We start from the raw sequence: 18,664 nt of genomic DNA, 5'->3' as shown, positions 1-18,664 counted from the left end.
GAACATCTTCAATAATTTCTCACTAGTACAGAATTTTTTGTAATTGTTTTATAAATTTTTTTACGATTATATATGAACTCAACTTCATCGAAATCACTTTAATTCAAATTTCTTCTCTGTTGTATATCATTACACCACTGCTTATCTAATCTTTCCTCTTGCACAAATATATACTCGCAGATAAATGAATCGAAAGGTGAGATTACCGTGTGGGGCAACCGACCGGGGAATTTGAAATCGGTTCGATTCAGTCTCTCCAATCGCCATTAATCGTTCTCAAGCAAGTATTCGCATAAAATTAACGCCTGTTGCCCGAGTAACGTTCTTGGGGGGGGGGGGGCGAAAATCGTGGTCGAGCGTTTGCCTCTTTTTCTTTTTCTTCTGTTCGACTGGAAAGGAGCCACGAATGCCACGATTCGACGTTTATTTGCACGCAACGCGAGATACTGGATGATTTAACCGGCGGCTCTTGCAACTTTGTCAGGCCTTCTCTCCTCGTTTCAGCGCATTATGTTAGAATCGAACTTCCAAGAGGCCGCGAATCACTGGGCGGTCTTTCCACCCACGATTAACCGCGATCCACACTCCTTTTCGTCGCACGCGCCGCGTGTGGTACGCTCGTGACCGGCTATTTCGTAAATTGGATTAACGGTCGTGCAGGCCGGATAATTGACCCGGCACGTAATTCGTACGTTCGTTCCTCTTGGCCCTTTGTTGCGCGTACCCTCCATTATTCTCCGTCTCAGATGCTTGGATATACAATGTATTCGCTCGTTTCTCGTTTACATTTTTACATTTTGTTACTTACCTTCCTTTCCTTTCGGAGGCAAAACTTCGAATTAATACAATAACGAACACAATTTTTATAATGCAATTTCATAGTAGATCTAGATAATCGTGATACATCCATATGTGTATTTTAGTTTCAAGTTACACCTTAGTTATTCCAACAAAGATCCGAAATGGTTTTGAAAGTGTAACGCTACTTTCCAACAAATTATTTCTCACATAAGAAAACATTGAATCCTAATTATTGCTACGAAAAGGTATAATGAAACTTGGAATGCAATAAAGTTTGAGAAGATTGCTTGCGAGAGTAAAGTGTTTTAGAGTACTCGGACTCGATAAAACACAAAGTCAATTAAAAGCAGAAAATCTGAAATTCCCCTTCAATTTCATCGGGGATAATGCGCGACCTAGAAACACTTGGATAAATGAGCAAAACGAGCAAAATCAAATTACGTGCTCGCGAAATCTCGATTTCCTCTTCTTCCTTGCGATTCGCTAGTAGTCGTGATTCCTCGTAGCTGTTATCCTTGACGAGTTTCTTGTACACGTGCGCGGAAACGTGCCGTCGTCGCGATTTCAGCGTAACAAAAGGAGAACGAAAGTTGCACGCGAAAAAGCTTCATAGAAATCTTCGGCGTGTGATTGATACGCGATTGTTTAAAATTCGCCTGGTCAGCACGCTTTGCCTTTCAAATCTTATTTGGCCTGCGAACCATGGCGTTAGTCGCCTCGGTGACGCAGCTGAACCGTACAATTTCGAAAGATTGATCTGAGATTTAGCGTGTTCTCGCCGATTGCTTGAAACGAGATCTGAATTTTTCGTTGAAACCTATAGTTTACACGGTTCACGTGATTTTGTAATTTGCTTGAAAATTGGCTCCAATTCGGCAATCTTTGATTCATAAACGAAATTTCAACGTAGTAGAGTTTTCACAGATAGCTAATTTTTGTTACAGAGCATTCCACTACATCTATATTAGTTAATACTGTTATAATTATTAAAGCGACTACTGATTACTAAAGTGTAATACTTGTACTCTCTAAGGAAATCAAAATGAGAAACATATGAAAATATACGTAATATCTTACACAAAATCAGACAAATCCTCAAAATTTCTTGTGTATAAAATTTTTATGAAAAATTAAGTAGTCATTTTTATCCTTCTGATAATTTTAGTGTTAATTTTTGTTATGAGACTGTTTCGTCTTCGTCATAATCCTATTAAAAAGCTTCCTTATGCTGCGCTCTGATAAAGCTGCTTCCACGACAACTGTAAAGTTTCTCAAATAGTTATAACATCAACACGTTGTTATTTTGTATGAGGTGGCAATGTGTAAATTTTCTCATTAATAAATTAACTAAATAAAACTTAATGTTGCCAGAAGAAGAAGAAAAGCAAAGAGCTAACTGCCTTTGTCTACTTGAAATTCCACCAATAGGGTAGGAAACATAATTTTTCCGTGTGGCACCTGTACAAACGGCGAGCGCGCAATATATCAAAGTCGTTAGAAATTTTCGATGCGAGTTACGAGAGGCGGTCGCTGTCCACGCGGGTCATTAATCGGGACTCCGCGAAGTAATTAAAGTCGCCGTCACTCGTCCGTGCGGTATATTTAATCGCGGAACGCGCGTTCGTGTCGAGTTGTACGGTCGCGGGGCTCCGTGTGTCGAAATGCATCGTGCGAACACGAATGAAAAATCTTTGCCCTGGCCGCTCACCGCCACCTGTGCGAAACTTGGATACCGTACTTACGCTACTGTTTATCAGAATCCAAAGCCTTAGTCAATATGTAATAACAGTATGTGAATGTTACTAAAATGTAAAAATTAATAATGAATTAGTAATCAAAAGTAATAACTACTATACTTCCATAGAATCGTCAGGCTATAAATCTAAACTACCTACTAAACAGCTGGCAATAATCTATATTTTACTATTGATTATACAACGTGGTCTATAAATCAGTCCCCGAAATTTTTCAGACACTTCTGGTAGTCTCACAAAAAAATGTTCCGAAGAAAATTTAATCAATTAATCAGATTTCAATTCACAACAAATTGCAATATTAAGGTTTTTAAAAAAAATTTCACTTAGATAAAAAGGTCAAGGTGATCTCTATATTTCTAAATGGAACAATACATTTTTGTATACATTATTCCATACGTACTTTAATTCCTTACAAAAAAGTATTAAGGTACTTGGTCGAGAAATTATTAGTTTAAGATAAATTTTAACTTTAATGTCATAAAATTTATTGTGTGAGAGATAAGAAAAGATAGCAAGCATTTCTTAATTTTTATTTTCGTTGTTTTTCGTAGGATAAGTTCTACAACATTGAAGTTAAAATATCATTTAAACTTTAAATAAAATTTAATCATTTCTCGGAACAAATACTTTAATACTTTTTTGTGGAGGATTAAAAAATCTTTCGAATGGGGTATATAAAAATTATTCTCATTTTTAAAAAATAGAGGTAACCTTAATTTTTCATAGAAGTAAAACTTTCCTTGAAGTTCTTAGTATTACGATTTGTAGAAAAATCGTGGGGCTGATTTTTAGACCACCTTATATATATATACTACTACTACTACTAATACTACCAGTGGCTACAGAGAAAAATGACAAAATAAATATTATTTTACAAAATTTATTTTAAAATTCGCAGTAGTTTATATACTATCTATCTATAACAAATATTCATACTTAAGAAAATAAGATTTTTTTTTTTTGAGGTATTAAAAACTCTGTACCTTACTAATGAAATAGAGAATTTTGTACAAAATGGTAGTGATAATTGGTCAATTTGACTGATCAGAAAGAAGAAAATAAATGCAGTTTGATTTATCCGTTATTGTATAATTGAAATACATCTCATCAAAAGATAAGCAAGTATCCAAATTCCTTTGAGTGGTAGTACATGTTAAACATACGTATACACGAAATCCAGCTACCGGTCGCGCAGAGCTTTCGTTTCTAGCCGCGCTAGTTTTCGTTGCGAATTGCGCAAGCGATATTTTCCTTTCCTGGTGTATCGCCAGAATAAAAATTCCCTCGTTTCGAGTTACAACACTTCGAATGGGGAAACGGTGTTAATATTGACAGCGAGTTTCGCACGAGATACGAGTTCACCGTCGCATTGCGACGTTACGTGACTCTAATAAAGGGATTCTATCACGTATCCATCCTCGTTTCACTTCCGCTTCGACACGTCGCGAGGATTAGACGTTAGTGAATTCTTTCACTTTGAACGAACTGTAATTTCTCTCTGTTAATTTTTTATCCGGTTTCTGTGTTATTAAAAACATGAAACAAGGTGGCAATAATAACATAGATTATGTAGAATTATTATGATTTACTTTAACCTTTTCATAATGCAACACGAGAAAGGTTCGGCAAAGCTGTCACGTATAGTATTATAAATTTCACTCCTTAAGTTCCATCTTTATTTTTAATGCCTCGTGTATTTTCTACAAAACCTTTGGAATATCTATTTTTTACATCCGGCATCGGAAATATTAGAAATCTTGACAAAGAAAAAATTATCCTGAAAATCTTCGTTATTTTATTATATTCTCAGAGGATTAACGCACGTGTATTTACATCAGTGGTGTTGCATAGATAAAGTGAATGTCTTTCTGAAACCAGTTTAGGAGGAAGCGGTTCGGGGAAGAGTAGGGAACTCATAACTGGATTTTAAAATTGTAGCATGCAGACAGTAAAATTAGGGAATCGTTACTATTGTAGATAAAATACGCGAACATTCTACCAGTTCTATGGTAACGTGTCTTTTCGTCTAGTCAATCGTGCAGTTTACGTAACAACCGGTTACGATTTCTTTTCCGGGTAGCCAGCTGACCGAATCGTAGACGTCACTAATCCCAGGGAAATGTTGTAACGGTAGCTTTGTCAGCGCTCTAATATTATAATTCGAGGAAATAAACGTAGAAACATTGGAAAAAAAACTAATACTCTTAAGGTAGCTTTGAGCAGCTTAACGCTTTCACTGGTATCAAGACGTAACTAGCCCATCTTTAAAATTGTATATTTTGTTAGATACCAGATCAAACTATAAAATACCAGAACATAAAGTATTTCAAAAGTATCTTTATTTTAAATAATAACGATTCTGACATACTGTTCACTAGGTACTCTTTTAACTTTCCAATCATTTTAACGAATCACGTGAAGGACAAAGATACAGCAGTTATGTCAGTAGTATTTAACTGATTAATGCATTAACGCAGTATATGCGTCAATATTAATGAATGTGTTCAAATATAAAAGAACACCAAATATATAATATAAAATTATAAAATATTACATTGTTAAATATTAATTTTCTCTGTAACGTCTGTCTACTGTATCTTTGTATAAACGTGAAATGCTGGAAATGCTCGTATTTATAAAAGCGTGAGATTTCATCTTTAAAAATACCAGTCGACGTTCCTCTTTTTTATGTGTAGATATAAATTAAGAAGCATATTGCATCATATCTTTTCGACACTACAGTGATGCAAATTTTTCAGGAACTACAGTAAATCAGTATCACGATTCACACGTCGTTCGCCAGTAATGTGAGGCCGTCAAGTTAGATGACTCACTCGGTATTCTCGTGTAATGTAAGAAACAGTAGCGGAATGAAAGCATTTTATTTGAAACACTATTCTAAGCCATATTATTGCATAATCTTGTTTGTTGTTTTTAGCCTGTACAAATTAAATAACAGTATAGCTGCACACATAACTATACGAAACTACGGATCATTGGTTATATAAATCCGTGACATTGGCTTTCACAACTTGTGGTTGCTTTTTTTTCCACCAAAAAAGACGGGAGCAGTAAAAAAAAATTACAATTTTGACATTGTTTTTCAACTTGTCCTCTTTTCAATTTTCTTTCAATTTTTCCTCTTTATAAAAGAATGTACGGGTAACAAAAACAAAATTATAATTTTGGGATTGCCTTTCGAACTTGAAATTATTTATTCAGTTTCTTTTGATGTTGAATCGATAAATCATGATTAACGTCCATTTAATCCGCGACAAGTTAAAGTTTGGAAGAAAAGAATCGGAGGTTAAGATCGGCATAGCAGAATCTCGAATCGGTTCTTCGTAGCCGGTCGTCCTTGCATCGTAATGAAAGATGCAAGAGCTCCACCTACATCTGTTTTGTTGCCTCTGAAATGTCACGGAGAAAGGCCGCATTACTCGCCAAGAACGTGCTGAATATGTCGACCCGCACCTGTGCGATTCAACGTGTTCTTCCCCTCCTTCGTGTCGTCTTCTCGCCTTTAAACGCTCCTACCATGTTCGAACCTTTGCAATTAACTCGGACGAAGGGCAATTTGCTAATGGGCCTGCGAAGCTGCTACATGTAAATTGTACGGGAGCACTGATTATAATAAATTGTATCGTTATTATGTTACACGAGTATCACGAGCATCGGAAGGTTTACGATATGTAAATGAAAAGCGAGCAGCATATCTCTGTAATGGTGCGAGTAAGAGGATAATTTTAGAAAGAGAATTTTATTATTTGGAAAATATATTATGGATATCAGAATTTTATTATGTAGAAAATTTAATACCGGAATCTTATTACGTAGGAAATTTACAAAAACTTTATTATATAGAGAATTCACCATAGTTTTATCAAAATATTACTGAAAATTCTACGACAAATAAAAGTTGCAATTCTTAGATAGAAATTGCAGAAATATTATAATTAATTCGTACACATCGCAAATTAATTAATAACATGTTTGCAGTATAATAAGGGTTGAAATATTCTCATTACCATATAGCATTATACGAAGCTGATCTCTGAACCGATTGAAAATTTACGTTTCTCGAGCGACTTCTATTTATTCTCGCTGTCAAAGTGGATCGGTACGTCTCGATCTTTCCTTTCATGTAACGCTCCCCACCATGTGTTACCTTCGAATACCTGCCACACGTGGTGAATGCGAAATTATGCACACTCCTATGATGGCAGACGTTCGAATATCCTTTCGAATCTCGCCAATATAGCTGTCAATGTCGCGTTTATGTTTCAGACGTAATGACCTCATACGTTTCTTTTGCTGCTGACTTTTTGTTCGGATGATATCAGCCATCGTACGATCTTGCGTATGACTTTTATTTTTCAACCGTTTGACTCTATGAATAATAGAAAAGTTGAATGTTAAGGAATAAGTAACTCGTAGAGTAACTCTGATAGTTCGACATTACTTGAACTCACAACACATGTTTTATTCGAATAATAGAATTTTTCGAATAATCAAATAATTTTATTCTTCTATAAGACAAAATTATTTCTAGACTGCGGATATTTATGCGAATTCATATTTTTGTAAATGCAGTTAAATACGTTTTTGTATCTTCAACTTTTTTATAACTGCATCGTTGGCAGTTTAATAATTTTATTTTTTTTATATATTTACGTTCACTTCATAAATGGAAAAAAAATTTCGAATAAAATGTAACAATTCATCTGTAAATTTTACATTATTCAATCGTTTTATAAATCAGTTATGACACTATTTGACAAATTGTATGTTGTACGAAAGAAAGATTATATTAATTGTTCGATTATATCGCTAATAAAGCAATCGAATGTAATTATGACAGGGTAGAAGGATCATTTCTGATTAGGAGGGCTTTATAACTGGTCGGTTTATTTTTATCTTTACCAACGGCAGCAACAGGAATATGAATGAAAGGAAGCGATAGGCAAATTGCCAAAGTGCTGGCTAATTATAGTTTTCGGGGGCGGAGAAGCTGGAAGGGTTCGATCGTGGAACGTTGCCGTCCAGGAACGTCGTTCCACCGTTCCACTCGATTAATCGAAATTTATCACAAACGTCTTAATTTGCCTCATATTTTCGTGTAATTATCGGTCACGTGTGAAGCAACATTTTCGCCGCTCAAATATAAATTTTGCAAACTGTCAGCCTTAAATCTCACAAAGATGCTGCGACGGGATTGGATTTCGGAAAGCACTGACATTTAATATACCGTATAACAGGCTATATATTTGTTTTAATTGAGAGTTAATAAGGAAATATTCCATTGCTCCCTTTCTAATGGCCTTTTTAATCAAAAGTGTGATGAAGCTTTAGATGTACCTATTGTGATACATACTTCGAAATCTCCATTTCATTTGCGTGTATGTTATAATCAGAATAATTGTAGGATTATTTAAACCATGCCATTAATTCATAAAATATACATTATTTTAATAGCTTTTTAATATTCTCCTTTAATTACTTGCAACATTATATTCATAATATATATCAATTATTAAATTGACTTCTTCAATATACTGTTCTTCAATGTATATACTTCAATATACTTCAATGTATCTGTTACGTCCTTGCAATATACTAAAATCCATTCCTCGGTCAAAACGGCTACCAGTTCTACGAATGCAATTAGCCGGACCACAATATGCCTAAGGAACTGTCATAAAATTAAGCATTTTTACTTTACCGTCAAGGCCCTTAATTGTTACAAAACATCTTTCAAATCGGAGAAGTTCCTTAGGATTATTGTTCAATCCGGTAAAAAAAGGAAAGAGCGAGTTTTTCCCATGTTCAACTGTCATTTCCATTCGCGAGCGACCAGCACCCATCACTAGTTTCGTATAAATACTGCCGTCACAAAACATAACTTACTTGCTATCATCCCTTCGAACAGAATACATCTCAATTTGTTAGCCACTCTTCACCTTATATTCTTCGAGGAAAAGTTGTTGGAATAAAGAGTATATTTAATTTTTTAAATCAGTGTTATAATTATGCAACCACCCCTACTGTCTTAAACGAAATAGGGGATCAGCTGCTTCGTAGCGTCGATTATCGTATCGTAACGAGAATTTACGACTCTCCTTGGCGCGCTCTACCGCGACCGCGTCTCTCCGCGAACGGTCGAACATTATCATTTAGCAGAAATTCATAATAAATAATCATCAAACCCAGGACAGCATATTCGAGCCGACAAAAGCATTACAAACTTGCCAAACAATTTAATATGTACTTCTTTTATAATATAGCATAGAAGTCCAACAAGGACTAATTGTCGTCCCAAATAAATACACGCATTCGTTTCATCATCATAAAAACCCGCGTGCATTAGTGCTATCTGTCAGAAATGATTTCGTACAAAGATGCCTGCTACAAACTTACAGCATTATTCCAATCCTCAGACGGAATATAAAATGAATTTTGATCGATGTATTCCCAATTCAACGTGGCGACGCGCGATCTCCGGGATCTGTGACGCGTTCTCAAGGTCCGGGTCACGCGAAAAAATCACGACGAACACACTGTTCGCCATATGGCGAACATGTGTTTACGCGCGTCGCGTTTCCGTGCATTACCCTAGACCGAAATACAAGTATAAGAGAGGATGAAGCGTTCTACATGGCCCCGATGTATTTCTGGCGTTAGCACGCGTGTTCTACCCTGAATCCTTCGTTGGTTTGGTGGCAACGGGGGTCGTAAAGATCGCTGATATTTCTCTTGGAATATACATCGGCCACCAGCGCGTTTGAGGGGTCCGGATTCCGCGTGATCGCCACTCCGGATAAATGGATCTCTGTCTTCTATAATTATCATTGGCTTTTCGGGAGATTCGTTAGATATTTCGGGGAATTTCGACACGCTAAGTAATTCGAGAAGGTACTACGAAGATTATTTTGTCACTTCCCTAATTTTAGATTCGTCTCGTTGATCAATGAAGATTTTTATCTAATATATAATTAGTATAGAAAAATAGATAAAATTAAATTGTTTATTAATGAATTGAATTTAAATATAGATGATACCCTTACCGTAGGATTTAAAGATTAGGGCAGACGTTTTGTATGCAGTAGCGTGAATTAGAAACGATTAACTGAAGTGTTTAGAAAGATATGCGTATTATGTATATTGAGTGGTTGTAAAAGTTTAAATGATGATTTTATCAGTCAATTAACAAGCAATATTCTGAATGACTCGCGGATTTACTTGCAGTGAATTGCACGATAGGATGTTGCAACAGACTCTGGCATATTCAACGAGTTTTAATTTTGCAAGCTATCGTTTCGTAGCAATTCATGCTGTGGGATACTCCCAGCATATTTTCTGGATATCTCAATGTACAAACTTTTGCAAATATATCTTATACAATATTTGTAAATTATAAATAAACAAATTTACAATCGGTCTTCTCTTAGAAATGCATCGATTAAAACTTCAGAATCACTGGTCACTTTTGTTTCAGTAGAACAGTATGATATAATTCCTATTTGATAGACAAGCATGATAAAAGTAGTATCATCTGTAAATGGAAGCGTATCAGACTATTTTGACAGTTCAATACAATTTGAAGACGTATAGTCCTGTCTTTCAGAGAAGACCAGTGAACCTGACGTAGAGATTTCGCCAACAATTTACTGCATTACGAACCGTCAATCAACGAATCAACGAACATCAATTGTATCATTGTGTCAAGAGACAGATGAATCGTGAAAAGAGGAAGGTCCCAAATTTCGATGTCACTTTTGAAAGTCGATCAATCGCGCAATAATATGCTTCAACGAATCAAATAACGATTGTGTTTAGACGCATAACGAAACAAGAGCACGATTTTTTCCTTAATTACGATCGCACGAAATAAAGTCTTACAATAGAAGGCAGAAATTCATAAATGTCGCGTTATGCTGTCGGGACAATTGAGCAATTACAAGAACAATGTGGTGGTGCGTTTAATTGATAGTAATTTCACTCGTCGCGAAGTAATGAAACCGGGAGGTACTCGCGATCCTTCGAATCGTAGTAAATATCTTGTCAAGCGTGGAAGGAAAATCCATTTTCTAGACAATTCGAAAGTTCGTTGTCGTAGAGTTTCTCCTAATTGGGACGTTCGGTTTAAAAAGCGAACACGCTACAACAATCGGTATCCGTTTCTCATGAAAAGCGATCGAATTGGGCGAAAGTGTTCAGCTTTTCACTTCTGACACAGTAAGTATATCTCCATCATTGTGCAGAAAATTGTAACTTTTGAATTGGATAAGTTTGAAACACGATTGTTGATGGGGAAATTGTAAATAATTTTTATCTGATTAATGTTGGATATTATGTACAAATGGTAAAAATTGAATACAGTTGAATACAGTTTTGTTGACGGTAGAAAATTAACGAGTTTTCTAAATTCCTGTCAGTTTAAGTGAAATAGCGTTTCTCGTGAAGTATTTGTTATGAAGCATCGTTTACAGCGTCGACTCTCTTCTCTTTATGATTATTGTTGATTGAATGGAATTTATTGAATACACGATTGTCTCGAGACTCCTCGTAGAAAATTCATTAAATTGCAGTTTCAAGGTTCAGATCACGTTAATCCGATCGATATATAACTGATTATATATCAAAACTATAATGCAAAAACGAAAAACCAAAAGTAATAAAAATCTTCTTATTCCATTAGATAAAGTTCTTTAAATTGGATGTATTTATCATTCCTGTTATATGGATGAAAAATCATAGGTAATTGAGAGAATCTGCGAACTCCGTTAAAGTTTATCCCATTTATTCGAACGAAATTTTAATTAATGCCCGTTTAACTGACCTCTCGCCAATTAAACTCACTTATCTGAACACGAACTATTGACGAACAATAATAAATTGCGTTTACCCAAATAAATTCAGATGATGGAGAAATTCTACTATACTATTCCATATATTCATGAAGCACTATCAACTACCAACCATCAGGGCTGTTCGTTTTATTCCATTTTCAAGGGAACTATTCGCGTCGTCACGGAAACTCCCAAAGAAAACGTTACTGGCTATGCGATAATTGTGATAATAATTGTAAAAATATCCGGAGAAAACAGGGACGGATAGAGATCCGGAGTGAGCCGCATCTCTTGACACCGATACAGACGACTTGAAGAAAATTTCTACCTCGATCGCGGTCGGTTGTCGTCGTTTCGTTTGCGTGGATTCGCACGCATCGCGGCTATTTCTTCTCGACCTACTTCTACGGCGACGATCGGCGTCGGTGGTGTGTGCAGGTTTTCTCTCTTCTCCGTGGACCGCGCGGCAAGTGCAAGTGACACACTTCGATCGCCGTCACTGGTTCGTGCGTGTCGCTTTCGAAGACTTCCGAAAAGAACTACGACGAAAGAATTTGATTAATGGCCTTCCTTCTCGCGAGGGTTGATCGTTATCTAAAGTAAAGTTATCGATTGCTGGATCATTGCATTCAAGATTCTTTAAATCGAGCGACTGGATGATATAGGATTTGAGATTTTCAAGTTGCGTGCTTGGATACAAAGGAATGTTGGAATGAAGGAATTAAGGAGGAAAAATTTATAGGGGATATAGAAAAGTGTCACCTTGTAGTTCTTGATAAATTATTCGGTATTTTGTTCGAATATTAAGTTTGTGTGCAGATTAATTTATAGAAAAAGGACGTAGAGTTTTGAAATATGTAATTTCTGATTATAGATATAATCAGATAAAATACGATATAAAAAAGATGGTAAACATGATGAATTTAAATATATAATATAAATAAATTCATTCAAATAACAGGATAGAACGTCATACAATTATAGTGATTGAATCGTAAAAACAAAATTGCTAGTATAAGTTGGATTCGAATATACTAGATTTGCTGATAAATTACTGTGATTCAGGCCACTGAAACTAAGTTTCAAGAATCGAAGACACCGTCCGAACAAAATATGCCATGTTCCACAAAGAAAGATTCTAGTTTTTCCAGTTGATCGATCAAAGATCCGACTATTCCCAATGAATCCCTGCCTTTTACCCGTTCCCCTTGCACTTTCTTCGGTACCTGATTATCGTGGGAAGATGAGAAGGTTCTCACCGTGGCGTGGACTGTCCGTAACGGGGAAAGCAGCCAGTGTTTTCGATGATTTCTCGTTACCACCGGTGGCATTGATCTGACACGTCCCCTGAGACGCTCGCGAAATACACGAGCTGGCACGCGAAACACGCGGAAACGCGCGCGCTCACGGCATTACATAAGATTTATCTGGCGTTGGTTCAACGAGTCGTGGGCAGACTCTTTTTTTTGGAGAACGTTTAGAGACGCCACTCCATTCGTCGGCTAATTAATATCCGCGAATTAATCGCGATTTAATCCCCATGGACAGACGGTATTTCGATCCGTCGACGATTCTAGGACGTTTAGGATGTTGTTTTTACTAACTAAGATAATGCGATTTCCACGGTATTTAGGATGATATAGTGTCCTCTCCCAGACACAAAATAAAGGGATTAAGTTGCTTGGATGGAAATTATCAAATTTTTCTTCCGTGGAAAACTGTTATTTGAACGTTAGAATCTTGAAAATCTCGTATCTAGGTTGTTGGTCTATGTGTTGAATTACAATATAATTGAAATTTAATTGTAATTTCATTGTGATTGGCGGTCTTCTAGTTGGTAATTATATGGTTGATTAATTCGTGTATGTTGCAAAAGAACATTTAGGAATCCACGGATTGCACTTTCTTCGATAGTTAACCGAGGAAAGACACAGGTAGACTTTTGCTCGATGATATATCGAGTGGAAAAGTACGAAGAAAGTTAAAGATCTCGGTAATTTCAGACGATTGCCGTCGTTGATTAACTGAGAGATGAATAATGGTGTCACCGATGGCAGGGGAAATGAATAATACGCGGCACGTAGAATTTACTTGAACTCGTAATACTTTGTGAAACCAGAAACATTTGTATTGGTTTGTTATACATTATACTTTCATTCGAAGAACAATTAACTACTACTAATTGTAATACAATCAGGTAGAGGGTGAATTCTACGTGGAAAAATAAGTCAAAAATATACAGTACAATTTTTTCATTTGACGCTTCATTTTTAGAAAATTGAATTTAGAAATTTGTCGAGTATACTTTAACTTGGCCAGGTACCGACTAGATATAAATAAACAATCAACCGGAGGTTATTATACACGTGGAAATAAGTAAAAAATGTACAACAAAAATTTTCCAAGACCTTATTTCCAAGAAAATATAGTTTAAACACATTTAATTACGAACTGGTCTGGTACATACATACTGTAATATCGTGGACAAATTACCTAAGAAATATCGAATGAACCATAAACTATGTTGCGAGAAAGCCTAAGTGCCGACAGGCCAAAAGGGCCTGGAAACTTCAATGGACCGAGCGACCCATCAATGTGTCGTCGGTCCAATAGTTACGCGGAAAAAAGGCCTAACCATGGCCGCAGACTGTTGCGGAACACGTACGTGGTGGGGCTATGAGAAAAGACAAAGGGATGCTGAGAGAAAGACGAATTAACAGTCAGTAGTTAGTTGAGAAGTCAGAGTGTTGTCAGCGTTATCGAGGAGGGTGGGTGGTCCGCGTGAAAGAGAGCGTTGGAACCGCGGTGACAAGAGTTGTAAATTAACTATTTAGTTGTCTTAGTTATAGAACATTACTATATTTAGTTCACGTTAAATAACCATCGTTTCCTGTTTAATCCATTCTAAATAAATAAAAAAATCCTACAATACGCACGATACATTTTCAACTTTATTTTTCTCGAAAATGTAACATCTTATGAAAACATTGTATTCTACATTTTTGATTTATTTTTAAGTGTAGTTTAAACCCTTGTCAATTATATACTTTCGTTTACTCCGGAGTTAGCCAAATTAAAAATATTTAAGTATACCTATTAAATACTCAAAGTTGATTTTCTCGAAAACGGAACCTTGGATAGAAAAATATTATACCACATCTTTTTCTTATTTTTTTTTCTTTTTTTTTACGTAGAATCGTCCTCTACCCACTTGTACTACGATGACCGGCCCAGTTTGCATAATGGTAAAAATTTGATAGTCATCATTTCTGATCTTTATATTATAATTCAATGTGATTGAAATTAATAATCCACTAACAACAGATTTCCTTTAGCAACAAATACCTCTCGTGTTCTCTTGTTCTTATATATTCAAGAAACAACTTCAATTAAAGAAAACTTCATCTTTTTGTATGTTTAACCCGAAAAAAAGGAATTATGAAAAGCTAAGCGGAGTATCCACTGTTTTGTAGGATAGTCAAGTTGACTGTTTGACTGGAAGAAATGGTAACGACTGCCTGTGCAGTGAAAAAGACGCGCAAGGCAGTCTTCTGACACTATCGCGAACAGTAAATCACTTAGTAACCAGAAACCCTTTAAATACGTGCGTCACGTACACGCGTAGCGACAATGTCAAGCAATTAGTTGTTGTTTTTGTGCTGTCGTGATAGAAGCGAACGATCCACGCTTTACACCTTCTTGCGTTCTTGTTCTCCTTTATCTGTCAACGTCCTTATTAATTTTCCAATATTTTCTAGCAACTGCATATCGTTAAGATCTCGATTAATCGTTTTTTGCCCTTACTAACCAGCAATCTGCGACTTCCACCTCGTTTTTCAGTGTAAAAGTTGCAATTGTGTGTTTCTAATTAGATGTACAATGCAGTGTTTCCTCGAAGCAGGGTAACATACGGTCGTTGGAAATAATTAAACGAGAATGATACGTAACGATTTTCGTTGTGGTTTGTTCTCTTACGTGGAAAATGACACGTGAAAAAAAGCGAGACGTGTTCTTCTCGCGTGCAAACGATGCACTGGTGCTCTAGAGTAGTTAGTAGATAATGAGAAAAATCGTTAATGTCGAGGAACTCAAAATCGAGATCTCGTGTTCTTGGATTGTTCGCGAACGCTTTGATTGGTATGTAATGCCGACTTCCGTTTTTTTTTTTTTTTTTTTTGGACGATAGAAAAATGAGAAAATTACGATGTGTATAAAAAGATTCTGTTTTTATCCAAGGGGATTACAATTCTAATTATTAACCCTTATATACGCGGTATGTTGCCATATAGTAGCATACTCAATGTATAGTTGGTACGAGTGTGTAACAAATTTTTTAATTTCAGTATTAAAATAAAGAATATTAATAGAACGAATCCAAAAAATATTTAAATTTCGAAAAAACAGATTTTTCCCCATTTTTCAATCTCTCTTATACGGGATTATTACCAATATCTGCATTAATCGATGTCTTGATAATCGAGATTCTATTTGAATTCTATTATATTATTTCGTAATTAATTTCTCAAACGAACAGCGTAATTAATGTAAAATATACATATGATGTATGATAGAAACAAAATGGAAATGGAATTTCTTTTCGATCTTGTCTTATATTGGCTTCAACTTTATTACCACTTGATTTATAGAAGTATCCTTATGAGGCTGCGACGTGTGCATATTGAAATGAACGAGTGACATATGTGACAATAAATGCCGGGTACTGTATATCATGTTGAATAACAGACACTCTGTATTAGTAGGGCAGCGAGAAGTGCATACGATTACATGGAAGCTTCGGTGGTAAATCCCTCAGACGGTCACACGAACAGGAGCAATTTAGCCTGGAATGTTCTTGCATTTGTCACGTGTTCGTAGAATTTTAAATTTCAATTACTGACACCGCGATTTCCTCGTTGTGATAGTTTGAAAGTAAACCTTGCAATTTTAAACTTTGTATGACGTTTTATACATTGAAATGTCAATCGCACTAATTTAAAAATAAAAAAGAAGTTTACGTGTAATATAATTAAAAATAATAAATGTTTTACATGATTTAATGTTTAATGCAAATATATTTTAAGAATGTTTATAACGTATGTCGACGAGTTAACGTCCAAGCATTAAATGTCACTGGCTAGAAATCTCACTTTAATTTACACTTGATTACAGATCATGACATTAGTGACAATTATAGCAAAGTGACCATAAATATAATATCGTAAAAGCTTATCAATATATTTTAACGTTATCTCTACCGGCTTTTACCAATAAAGCAACGTAACCACTTATTAATACTGAATGATTAATTTTCTATTAGATTTTCGATATTTATACGATAAATTTCATTTGACGTTTGGGTTTTAAATATCCTAGTCATCATTTAAGGCTTTAAGCTCCTACACACTGTCATAATACTATCTTTATCAGATAAAAAGAAACATTTAAAAATATAGAACAGCCATTTAACACTCTACTTACAGTTTTTTTTTAAACATTAACTGCAGTATTCTAATATAGCGAACGACTAAAAAAGTCATTCTCTATTGATATTTAGATATAAACTATTCTATGACAATGTGTATTTCAAATTACTTTTAATAGGTCAAATCCAAAAAATTCGATGGAGATGTATACACTTTTGTAGTTGATTGTAAATATTCTAATCATAATCTCTGGGTCTGAAAAGCCTAGCAGCGGTCACTCGTTTAACTATCACAGTCAGAAACTTATTGCATATTGGAAACACACAGAAAATAAATGTTAGGAACTATTATATCATTTCAACAACGTGCGTGAACATGTATTTTGTGATGGAAATGTAATAACCAACGAACAAACACAACGACGCTGATATTCTTGTCATAATTCCGCTACCTATCTATTGTCGCAATTTTGCTTCCTGTCTGTTCCTTCATTTTGAACTGGTCTATTTGCACGATGGAATCCACGCTCTCCTCTGCATTTCTACACGCGTTTCAACGTGATTTACTCGTGTCGCTGTATCGGTCGCCGATACACGTGCGCTTGCAAATGAGGTAAGCGATGGCGCCCCGTCGAGCGAGAAAGTCCGATCGAGAACGGCTGCTGACGAAATGGCAAAAAAGTTGGAAGATTTTAACGATCGCACGTGCACCTCAAACACCACGCGATGCAACGAGTTTAACGAGCCTCGATGTTCCGTTAATCCGTTTCTTTCGACCGTGGTGCCACGCATAGTTGTGTGGAGTCGTTTCCGTCGCGCCTTTTTCACGCCACAGAAGTGACGCGATGTAACATCGCTTTCTTACTGATATCGTGTAGATTTGAAGTTTTTGAAGAGTATGAATTAATCTCTTCCGAGGAAGAGGAAGTAATTCATAAAAGATTTACTACAATCGTGCCAAGATGGTTATACGATTGGTAGTTTATTCCATATGACAGCAAGAAGGATTTATATCTGCTATATATATTTTATACTATATTTCAATCTCAATCAGAGAATTGATCTAATCTGAATTCGGTCAATTTAATCTCGTAAACTTGAATTCGAAAAATTGCGCTTTTTAAAACAAGCTTAGGTCATGAAGCGCATAAATACTAATTTTTGTATAGAAACATGTGATTATATATTCGATAAGAAATATTTACTTACTTTGAAGATAAGGCATACGTTCGGATGTTTTTATTTGAGTTTTATCAGCGTTCCAATGTTTTCTTAGTTATATCACATTAGCAACACCGGGTGTGGTTTTGGAAAGACAGATACTTATGTTTGCGGAACCTTGACGAGAAATTATGGATGCGTTCGTGCAGTCTTCGACTTTATCAACATAACTTGGTGATGTTTTGTTCCAGAAATCAAGTTTAATCACGTGGTGACCTGACTTCGTGACCTGATTGAATCAAATCCTTCAGCTATATAATTACAGAGAACGTCTATAATATTGTGAAGAAATTAATCGTATTCAGTTTTTATATATAGTCTTGCAGATCTTATTTAAAACAGTCATCCTAAATCTTAATTATTTTCATAAAGTTTCCAGCCGATGACGAGATGAAATTGTTCGACGGATTGTTAGATCGGAAGAGTAATCTGGCGACGCCAGTTTTATGCGAAAATGATATTATAATTCGAGACTGCTCGCCGGAAAAGATCACCTTTGTTACCCTTGCGTCCAATTTTACGACGTCCGCCCACGGGATACATTAACATTCGCATTACGTTGTCATTATCTCTGTCATTCCACAGTGCCATTACCATTATTACTTGGATCCTTG

General features: G+C 35.7%; 1 protein-coding gene across 6 annotated transcripts in view; it reads left to right on the top strand.

The window, feature by feature from the left end:
* LOC122570676 (uncharacterized protein CG43427) overlaps positions 1–18,664 on the top strand; it is a 157,728-nt gene that overhangs the window by 86,145 nt on the left and 52,919 nt on the right. The window lies entirely within an intron of this gene.

This window comes from Bombus pyrosoma, linkage group LG1 (assembly GCF_014825855.1).
Source record: "Bombus pyrosoma isolate SC7728 linkage group LG1, ASM1482585v1, whole genome shotgun sequence".
Classification (NCBI taxonomy): Eukaryota; Metazoa; Arthropoda; class Insecta; order Hymenoptera; family Apidae; genus Bombus; species Bombus pyrosoma.
This window is presented reverse-complemented; position numbering and strand designations above follow the sequence as displayed.